The sequence below is a fragment of the Labrus mixtus genome, chromosome 22, assembly GCF_963584025.1.
Source record: "Labrus mixtus chromosome 22, fLabMix1.1, whole genome shotgun sequence".
NCBI lineage: Eukaryota > Metazoa > Chordata > Actinopteri > Labriformes > Labridae > Labrus > Labrus mixtus.
The window spans coordinates 6580997-6592594 of record NC_083633.1 but is presented as its reverse complement, the minus strand read 5'-3'; the positions used below and the strand labels follow the sequence as shown (position 1 = coordinate 6592594).

The 11598-nt window shown below is 40.1% G+C and overlaps 1 protein-coding gene across 1 annotated transcript in view; it reads left to right on the top strand.

Moving 5' to 3' along the window:
* Positions 1-11598, top strand: part of syn3 (synapsin III) — a 114000-nt gene that overhangs the window by 77150 nt on the left and 25252 nt on the right. The window lies entirely within an intron of this gene.

The following is an 11598-nucleotide window of genomic DNA, read 5'->3' as shown; positions in this document are numbered from 1 at the left end:
TCAGAAAACAATTAAAAACACACAATAAGGCTGGTTAATACATTGTAATTTTCTACAGGTATATATTTTTTAAACTGATTTCATGCTGAAGTGTTGATAAAACATATAATAATTATATCATAAAAAGTGCATAGGGATTTATTATGGGATATATTCAAGAAAAAGAAGATTTACTGTAATTAATTCCCAAGGGGGAATTCAATGTTTTCCCTCTGTTGTTGGACAGGACACACACACCTAAAGGCTGAAATACACCAACACACACACACATGCACAAACAGGATCCTATGGTCATGAACAACTGGAGAGATATCAGAGTGACGGGGGCTGCACATGAAAGAGCGATGTGCAGTAAGGCACCAAGGCTGCGCTCAGGGAAGTGAACTGGCACCTCTCCGGCTACCAGCCCTACTTCCAGAACTCGGTCTGTAACGGGACTTGAACCAGTGACCATCCAGTTCCCAGCCCTGAACTCAGCATAATACTTAACTTTGTCTTGAGTGTCCCTCCATATCATAGTTAGAATCATTTTTTTATTTTACAACTGCAACGTACTGATTCATTAATTCATTTCTTGAATTTCTTTAATCATTTCAGATCCAGTTAATTTACAAACTTGGAAACATGTCTTAGAAATAAAGTTACGCAAGATTGTCTGTTTCCATTTTGTAAAGAGCATTATCTTCTTTGCCCACTTCTCACCTAGTCTCACTTGAAGAGTCTCACTTAGTCATGCTGCCCACCCTCCTGACGCCCCCTTGTTAGTATTAGTAATACTTACACTGTATTGAATACAGTTTGCAGCCAGATTCCAAGTGTGAAGATTAAACAAGGCTTCAGTTTTTCTTTTACGTTTCCTGACATGATTTCAGTTCTACCTGTGGCTGCTTCTGTGGACATGCAGACCTCACTCACAGACTAATTTGGTGCCTTTCATTTTAAAATGAATTGGCTCAAGCACCACCAGTCACATTAGACAATTAAACACCCTTCTCTTCCTCCTGGCTGTTTTTTTTTTTGTGGTTCGGACTGGAGCAGCGTTATCTCTTTTGGATAGAGGCTTATCTGCTGAGACTGAGGGAGCTCTATTAAGAGTTGACGCTTCTCAAAGTTATATAAGCAAGCCCGTAATAATCAGGTCTGGGAACTCTGACCCTTTATGCGCCTTCATTAATAGTTATCTCGGTTTAAAGAGCCCCCAAGGCCAGAATACACTTTATTTTGTACGGAGCATGGTGCTGATAAGCTTGTGTTAAAAGTTTTTAAAGTGAGTTTGATTTAAAAGAAATACTTGTTAAAGTGACTGAAGTCAGTTATTGTAGGCCTCATGAGACAATTCTCCCTTGCTTTGCAGACTGAACAAACAGGATATATTGTTTTTGACTAGAATAATACACAGGAAATGTCATGAATGGTTTCCATTCAACCTTCACCCATGACTCAGACTTACAGCCAGAATTCATCATCCACACTCTTTTTGTCCTTTCATTTTTACCCTGGACATGCTTTTGTTTTATCGGTGGTGCGTTCAGGGACAGAACTGTTCATCAACACACATTTGGTTTCACTCCAAATTAAAGTGATAACAGAACATTAAACATATGCGGAAATTCAGCATCATCACCAAGCAGGTCCTTTCTTACGGCCTTGGCTGCATGTCCAGAGCAGGTTGGATGACTCTAACAGCTTTAGTGGAAACACAGCAGCTGCTCGACCGTCGTTAACCATTGATAATGCCTGGTCAGATATTATTTCAGCCTCAAATCTAAAGTCTGAACCAGCAGATTAGTTAGACATTAGATTGGCATGAGTAACAGGTGGATTTACATCCTTTTTTTCCCCCCAAATATGGGGATGAAAACAGGTTCAGACCCACTGGAAGAAGAGTGAATCACTCACTGGGCACCATAACTTATGACTTCACTCATACATTAAGAGGTGAAACAGTCTAACATTCCTAACATATATCCCTCAGATAACAGCTTGAACCCGGCCAAGAGAAGGAAACAGACCAAATTAGGGATGATGTTATTGCATCTATATCTTTAAAAGTCCGTCCTTAAATACTCATGAATGAAATTAAAGGAAATTTGATCAAAAAAACATCTTAACCCTTAATTCATTTATGCAACTGAAATGCTTTGAATGATTTTGGGGTTAGCTTGTACACTGCTTTCCTCTCTGTGTGATTAGTTTGGGTCCAACAGCTACGTGTTAGCTTTCCAAAACTGAAGTTGCTAGAGATATTGGGACGCTGTTGGCCTCTAACCATTAGAGGACATTATCAGCACCTTGATACTCCAAAGTTGTCTTCTTTTAGTTGTGCCTCCATTCTTAGTTTGGGTGATGATTTTAGTCAGCTACTTGTTAGCTTGCCAAAGAAGCTAGGGGTGTTTGGAAACCATAACAGAAAAATACAACACCTGGATAGGATACTTTATACTTCTTTTATTTTCATTTTGAGTGATTTTAGCTGGGTTTCTAACAAAAGCCAAACAACATAAGTAAGGTTACAGTTGGGAATCAGTAAAAACATTTTATAAGATTTGAAGGCCAATGAATGTGTATCTTCATGTATGTAGGGCAGCATTGTTTGCCATTACATTTTTTGCTGAGGTTTTATGTTTTCACATCCAAAACTGTCTATGGCTGCTTTATATCTCCATCCAAAATTGCACAGGAAGTTGTTCAAAGGCATTTCTGATTGAGCTCATGGCAGTGTAATATTGAGGAATTGGATACTTGCTGCTGACTGTAATTTCATTTCTACCAAATCAACTTCAGAGTGCTAACAATCTTAAAATCTAACTGTACATCACAGGGTCATATATTCTACCATATCTCTGATCTAAAGATCACCTCAAGTAGAACATATCGCAGTCAGTTCTTCAGAATAAAAGGTGAATGGCTTCTGTCATGAGCTGCTATTTTTTACCGACATACATCATGGCAAAATAAACCACAAGCCAGAGTGCTATATATCAATGTCATGATTTTGGACACTATTCCTTGATTTTTCTCCATGACTGGTTTTAGATTTTTCACTAGCTCTATAGCATTGTATATGATCAAGAGGATGAACTTACACATGTGTTTTATATCTGTCTGTTTAAATGATCCCTAATCTGGACTGGAAGCATGAAGGTCAAACTCTTCCCTGTGTGCATTTCAACAGACCTTCTAGAAAAAACAGCAAAAAGGCAAATTGGAAAGTGGCGTCAGATAAAGACAAAACTAGAGTGCACTTTGTAAAAGTATATGAAGCTTGATTTCCCTTAAGTAGTGAACAGTTGAAGAGGGAAAGCTGCTCACCATATGTGTGTGGGATCAATGTGTCTTCTTGGCTTCCAGCTGTCCACACAGAATAGTTTAGACTGTAATAAGAGAAATGAAGCCCTCCTCCATATACCTCAGCCCAACAACAAGGTCCCTAGGTTTGAACATTGTAGCTATACCAATCAAAGCCCGGGCCACTTCTGTGAAAAATTGTTTGCTCTACTTTAACTTTCCAGTCATCAATAAATGACTCCAGTCAGAAATGGGACAAGATTAAACAGAAGAGTGTCCAGAATATTCTTGTTATGTGGGTCTCTCACAGCTTGTCACCATGATTTTGATCCACGCAACCAAAGCAAAATCAAGGAAACTTGGGACCCTCTGGAGAAGATGTCATCAAACTAGGCCAACACATACTGTAAGCATAAAGCAGAGCAAAGTGCATTTCATCTGAAAAAGTCCAATTATAGTAAAAGGCCTGTTTAGAGGCTGGCTGGCCGCGGGGGGAGCAAACAACAGCATTGTGTTCCGGAGGTCTTTAAAGCCTGCGTGGTTCTCAGTTGACAAAAGGGAACAGAGCGGTGACTCAGAGGAAATACCTTTCATCCGACTGACAAGCCGCTAAAGAGTCACAGGAAGAGGCGAAACTTGAAAAGATAGCACCGCCGGGAGGAACGGTCGGCGAGGGAGAGCGCCCAGCCCTGACTCACATGGCCCTGTTGCACAGCCCACATGCCATTCTAGTTAACTGGGACAGACAGGTCGACCCTAACTCTGCAGCTCTGCGCTGTGAGGACAACCGGTAGTGGAAGTCAAGTCAAAGGAGGAAAAAAGTAATTGGATGTTTCCGAGTTGCAAAGAGTGTTGACCTCAGTTCTTAGGTCGGGAGGGGATATTTGGATCTTGTGGTTTGGGGTGGATCTTTGTCCAGATTTATGGGTGTCTGACTTGTCAGAGAAGAAACACCTGTTGTCCACTGAAAGCAAAACTGACTACTACTATGAATGTGATTTGGACATATCCTTTATAGGTAATTATTTGGTGTTGGTTTCACCTCTTATCATGGATTATCCTTCAACTTCTTTTCACTGCTGTCCAGCGTTATCCCAGGTGTTCTTCTTCTTCTATACCGCTGTCAGCTTCTTCTTTGTTCTTGAAGTACTAATGCTGTGAGTCCAATTGGCAGGGAAATCTGTTCAGAGCCATGTTTTTAAATATTAAACTATGTAATAAGGGTATCACACAAGTCCGGATAAAGATATTGCTCTGATATCTGGCCATTTAGCTGCTTAATGCTTCTCTATGTTCACAAGCTAGTGTCTGTCTGCTGTTTGATTTTGCACAGTGGTTTATGTGGTGGAACAGTGGATGTTATCTGAGCTGTCTAATGCTACCTTCAGTAAACTTTGATGTCATTTTGCATTTGTATGCCCTGCTTTCCCAACATGCCAATGGACTCAGAAAATAGTATAAGCCCATTTACGTAAGGCATTCTTCCTCGATGACAGCAAGTAGTTTAACCAACAAAAACCTAATTTGAGCAGAATGGACACAACTGCCCTAAGAAGTCATTTGCGTGACCTGACATTAGATACCCTTGGCCTTTATTGCTGCTTATATCTTGACAATGGAGGTGAAATTATTGGAAATGAATCCAAAGATGTCAGAAAGCTATCAGTAGAGTGAGCTATTGGTTGTTGAGTGACATGACTCCTCTAGGAAGTGATATCAGGTTCTGGTAGCACATTGGTTAGCCGTCAAGCCTTTACACTCCACTAAACATTTCAACAGATGTTCGCCAGTTTCCTTCTCCAGCACGTCTGTCATCTGATGTGGAGTTAAGACATCAGAGAAGGAAACACAAACACAGCCCTGACCCATGATCCTGCTCACAATGGGACTCCCCGAGCTTTAAAATATGATGAACGGTCAGTAACTTCCTACTCAAGTGGGCCAAATGAAACCACAGCACTCACTGCTCAGACGCAGGGTCCCCTTCTGCATTCTACTGTACATATTTGGTGTGAGTGTGGTCAGGAAACCCCACAAAATGACTAGGTTGTATTACAGCATGGGGCCAGGCCTAACCATAAACACCAGAATATGACAGCATGGAAATAGCATTCAGAATTCCTTAAGAATGAGGGAATGCCTAAACTGATTTTGATGCTGAGCACAGTAAAAAACAGTTAAAGATTTTAACTTGAGATTAGTGTAGTGTCCTCATCAACTTTTCATGAGCAAATGCAGCTGTTTAAAGCTAGTGTAAGGAATTTATTCTTTCTAAGCTATTTATGAAATATTTGTGAAATTGTTAAATTGTATTTCCTAAAGAACAAACCAGTAGCTGAGGCTTGCAATTATATGTCTCTAATGATTTCCCTTCATATCAAATGACTGGGTGACTCACTTGCCAATGGACCTGCCTTCCATCTACCTGAGCACATTCTGCCCCTGCTCTAGTTTCTATAAACCGTTTTCAATAAGCTAAAACTCACATTAAAGCTTGTTGAGCTAGCCAAAACACATTTATGCATTTTGAGGGAGTGGCCTCTTTAATTATGCTTTTGGACTCTTTCAACATTTAGCGTACTCTTACATGTTCTGCAAAGTTTCCTACCTGAGCATTAAAAAGCTAGGACGGCTCACACACAAAGTTAGCAACTAGCTAAAGCTAGTTTGTTCTGTTGGGGGACTGGCTTTGGCAATTTTGGGATTGGATATTTTCAACAGCTTGTTCTCTGAAGTTGCCTACACCAGCTTAAGCCAAAAGCTCTGATAAACCAACTGACTTAAGACAGACAACATTAGCAACTAGCTGACAGTTATAGAGGACAATTTTCAGCTAATCTGAGGTTAACAAAAAAAAGAGCTAAAATCAGATTGATTTGGACTTACACGTGTCAAGTGGACAGACCAGTCTTGTGTTTTGTCTACTGCCTCTAGTGGTGTATACTAACAGCGCTTACGTGATTCGAATGTTTTGTTATTGTTTTTTGAATCAATGAATATTCCTTAACTACCTGATTTTGGCTGGCAAAATGTATTTTTGTGCTCATAGACAAGTTTTCAGCCTTTCCTGCATCTAACCTACTGTGTTGGGATACCAACATGCTAGCTAGTCCCACTCTCACAGCTAACATAAGAAACCTATGTGGTCTATTAACTGTTGTTTAAACATGGTTTAGTAGAACTATATCGCTATACCCAACACTCATAACCAAAACAATAAGAAAGGAAACTCATATTTCTTTTATTGGTCACACAATGCAGTCATGGGCTGTAAGAAACATTGAAGTCGAAGGCACAATCTGTTTCTCAGATAACCACTTGCACTATTTTAAGAGACGAGTACAAACCGAGAGGTGTGTTTACCCATACGTCTCCTCCATAAACTATTCCTTCTTAGTAGCGCAGTGTGCCCCATTAATCTGCCTCGTGTGGAGTTCTTTTGCGAGATAAAGTAAATCATTCCAGTGGGGTTTTTTCTGCTCAGAAAACTGTAAAAAAAAACAAAAAAAAACAAAAAAAAAAAACCAACGTTTCCGAGAAACCAAAGCCGCAAAGGGAAGGTGTGTGTGGGAGGAGGAGAGGAAAAGTTAATTTTAAGCAAGATAGTCAAGGGAGAACCAGTGACTCACCAGCAGGTCAAAGGTCATGGGTGTTAAGGGCCCACAGGGTGCTGACGTCACACAATGGTAGGGGTTAGGGACTCAGGCAGGGTTAAATTTAGAAATGACATCACACTGTCAGGTTACCCCAGTCTGTTTTTTTCTCTCTTTCCAAAACAATTGAAGCGCTATGTTATCTCCTCATAATGTTTTGCAGGAAGTGGAACCGATTAATAAGTCACTGATGAATCATCTGCCCTTCACTTAAAGAACAGCTATTATTTTAGGAATAGTGTCGTCTCAGTGTCTCTGTGGGAAGTGGAAAATGCACCAGAGGATTATTAATCATGAAACATATCGACAAAAGCTAAAAGAGTTTTGGACATTCATCAGGTGGTAAGTGAATACTAACTGTAAGTGGCTCTTTGTTTTGTAGATACATGAATAGGCCACACAAATCATCAGTGAAGACTTTATAATGTTTTGCCAATGTTGTCTTTACACACTTACCTACAGCTCACAATGCTGCATCCAACAGACTAAAAGTATATTAAAGCAGCCCTAGATGTTTCGACCCATTTGACTTATGACCCTCTTAAATGACTTTACATCTCGGAAATACATGACATGGCCTTAGGCCAAACACAACATTATGTGGTTTCTTTTAATTTCCATGATTACAGGCTGGCAGAACGGATACATGGGGGTACGATAAAGCCTTTGTAACACATGATTAGTGTTGTTTAACAGTTGTAGTTTGGTTGGGTTTGGAGACACCAAAACTACCTGGCTTGGTTTTGAAAGAAGATTGTGGTTTTGATTAATGTGCGTCATTTTGCCAGTAGAGGTGCAGTTTCGCATCTTGTGTTGCATTAAAGGAAGGTAACACTGTCTGGCTCTACACTTCCTGTTGCTACAGTACATGGCGTTTCATTACGTTTTATTAAAGTTAAGTTTCTTTATTTTTCTCCCCAAAAAAGTTTTAGTTTATTCTATATTTCTTAGACACCAAGAAAGTTTGATAATTTGATCGCCTTAACCTGTAAGAAACATTTGTCTTTATTGTCGCACACAGCTTGGGAAAATCAACCAATCTCAGTGGAGTCGTATTAGGTTCTTCTCCATTATTTGTTTAAGCATTGACAAACAGTTGTAGGCTGTTTTTCCTTATGAAGCTCTTATGTTAGATGGCTCAGTTTTTCTGTGGCTAGTAAGGATCCGTCCCCTGATTAAACCAGAGGGTGTAGGCTTTATTGACCAGCGTTAACCACGATTTGCTGGACAAACCACAGCAGGAGGCAAGTCATCCTACATTTATTTTTACAACTGGAATCCCCCATTAATAAGACAGGAGACTAAACAAACATTTATCCACAGCTAGGAGACAAAGTCACATAACGTAACTGTTATTCGAGCTGTTACGAAATTCATAATGCTGTTTAGATAGCTTCCAAATACAAGAGCCTTTGTTCAGCTTGTAGAGGGGATCTCTCCCTGCTATCTGAGTCACATAACAAACACTTGACCCTCTGTTTGCTTTGTTCCCCTGTTTCTCCTGAAATTGTTCATTTCATTTAGAAAAAGGTTCAAACCCTTGTAGAACAAATATAATATCGGTTTTATCTCACCCGCAGTCGTGGTTAAAGCATGTTAACATATCTCTAGAGCTGGGGGGCCGAGATAATAATGAACAACTTCCTGAGAAGTTGCTCTTAATAAATATGATGAAAACTGGAAAAGCTTCCAACTTTTACATTGATCTTACATTCTTTAACCTACTGTCGGATGAACTGATTGTTGCTATGGAAGAATTTCGAAATAATCCAAATGGAGACATCCAATCAAACAAAACTACCCATGTAAGCGTGTGGAACTTTTTTCTACAGCTAAGGTCTGAGGTTTAAAACCTTTTTTCCCCTACAGCATGTTCATTTATATTAGATTATAATGAACACACTGTATCTGTTCCCTTCAGATATTGCACAACTTCTCCTTTTATTCATAAAAAACCCCCCAAAAAACATGGATGTCATCAACCAATCACTGCTGGTTATCACCAAAGGTTAAAATTGTTAAGGGGCTGTACAGCCTGATTGTAATCTAGAGCTGTTTATGACGACAAAATACATCACAGACTTTGGTTTGATATTGCAGTAATTCACGACATGGTACCACCCATTCCTGCTACTTGCACAGCTGGTTTGAATACAGTCTAGGTCTGCCACATCCAGCTGTTCCAAAACATCTTCCACCTTGATGTTTCTACTTCCTCCTCCCTTTGTACCGGTTCTTAATTGAAAACAGTGGCGGTGCTGACATGTGGGCTGAGTACATGGTATGCACGCTGCAGAAGCCAGCCTTTCCTTCCTCCTCTGTCAAAATATTGCTGACACACCATGAACCCTTTCATTCACTGTGCCTTATCAGCAGCAAAGAGCAGGAAACATGTATTAATATGTCCTAAAGTTACTGTCATGTTGTGGGGGTTTGAGGGAGTGTGCCATCGTTATCTATTTCAGCCATGACTTGTTTGAGTTGAAAGATCCAGAATGCAGATTCTGTATTTGACCTTTTTGCAAATTGAACATTGCAATGTCTTCTTCTAAATTGTAGAGAAGGGACTCCCTCTGAAACTCTTCCTACTGTAAAGTTCAAGGACATCTGTTTTAATCTTATAATCATGCAATAATGATAACAAAAATAAACAACAGTAAACTGCAGAAGTCAAAAATAGTCATTTAAAAAGTGTCAAATACTGCAGCCCCTCAAGTGGCAGTGTAATGGCCTAAAACTCCAGTCTAATTTTTTCAGAGAGCAGCTGATGGTCAGCTTTAGCTTCATCTGACTGCATCAAAACGGCATGAAGACATGGCCATTATTCAAAGTCCAATAACTCTATACACTCTAACACTATACACTATTCACACTCTGGTCGGATCTTCGTCCTATGTGGCAACTTCTGGCTTCAGTAAACCAATTCGGTCGTGGCCAAAATCCCAAACTCAACAGTCTAATTGATTTATCTATCACTTCATTTTTGGTGTTTTGGAATAAAACATTTCTGGAGAGACTAAATGAATGCAGAGGAACTGCTTGTCAACAGGCAAGGCAGGCAACTGCTTGGGGCCCCAGGCCAGTAAGGGGCCCCAGAGGGCTGAAAATATTGAAACCACAGCAGTGGCTCAAAATGTGCAATTTTTGCAATGACCGTAGGAAACCTCCCCAAGAGGGGCCCCATCTGACAGCAATCACTCTCATTGCGCAGCTAAGCATCACATGCATTATTCCAGTGAAAAACAAAGTTTGTCAAAGTCAGCGAAGAAAAATGAGTAGGAGTTATGTGTCTATTATAATCTAGAACATAAAGGTGATTGGAGGGCCCCTTGTAACTTTTGGCCTTGGGCCCCAACAGACTACAATCGCCACTGAATGAATGAGTTCACTGTTAAAACATTTGAACTGTTCAACTTCATAACCATAGTCAATTGCTGCTTCTGAAAACAAACGTGGGATTTAACTCCATTTTCTCGACATTATTGCATGGGACAGTGGCAAACCACAGCTTGACAGCCGATAGTGTAACAGTAATTAAAGCAACACAATCCAATCCAGACTGCGGCATCTGCTTTGTATCCTGAACATTACAGTTCAGCTGTTTATTTAAAGCATCCAGCTTCCTTAGTTCAATGTTTTTTTTTTGTGGAAACAGGATATAAAGCCGGGACATGATGCAGGAAGAGATTGTTCAGGGGAAGAGTGTACAGTATATTTGTTTTCTTGGAACCCACGTGTAACGGAAAGGCAACTGAGTTGTTGTACGTCAGCTCAGAGGCTTTAATGCAGCGCAAGAACTGTCAGCAACTTGTGACTGTGACTTCTGTCCTCCCTGTGAGTGACAGATATGATTAGAGAGAAAAAGAGAATTGGAATCTAACCTCAAAGGTAAACTGTCTGCTTGTTTGTGTACTATTTTCTGTCTTCATCGTCCTTACTAGAAGTTTGGAATTTGGATAATTGTTTTCCCCAATATCACTGAGCGGAAAGGACTGAGCTACTGATTCCATTCAGTCAACAGGGAACCAAGACTGCGCACAGTCACTTCATTTCTGCTCAGTCTTTTCCAAGACCTAATACTGTTAGAGCCTCTGGAAAATGGGAAAGCAACATCACTTTTCCTCTTAGACCGAGAGGAATGTGGCACAGCGTTGATGGTTTTTGCAGGACTGGCTCGCCCGAGGCCTGTCTGCCCTTTTTTTCGTCTGAAGCAGGGATGCTGGTTCGTGAATTGATTAGCGCTAATAAGGCCTGTTCAGGTCCCTATTTTAGCACGACCGCAGAGAAGCTAGACTGAAAAATATTTTTTGTAGTACAGTCTGGACATGTACTCAACACTGACTTTCAAACAAATCTGTGTTTATTTTAAATGAATGGACTGGACTGAAGTAGTCTACTCCATTCTGTTATTAAATGATATCGGTTAACCATCTGTAATATTAACCACATGAAAGATCACTGAAATATTACTCTCTCATAAGACCAGTTTCTGTCCATATATCATGAATAAATGAGCACAGTTTGTCCCACATCTATTTACATAGAAACCTGTCTGTCTGGTGAACCTGTTTGGACTGGGCTTTATCCTCCAGTTAAATCAATATGACCAGATGTTTGCTGTTGGAACATAATTAAATCCATTTGAATGTCAATATGT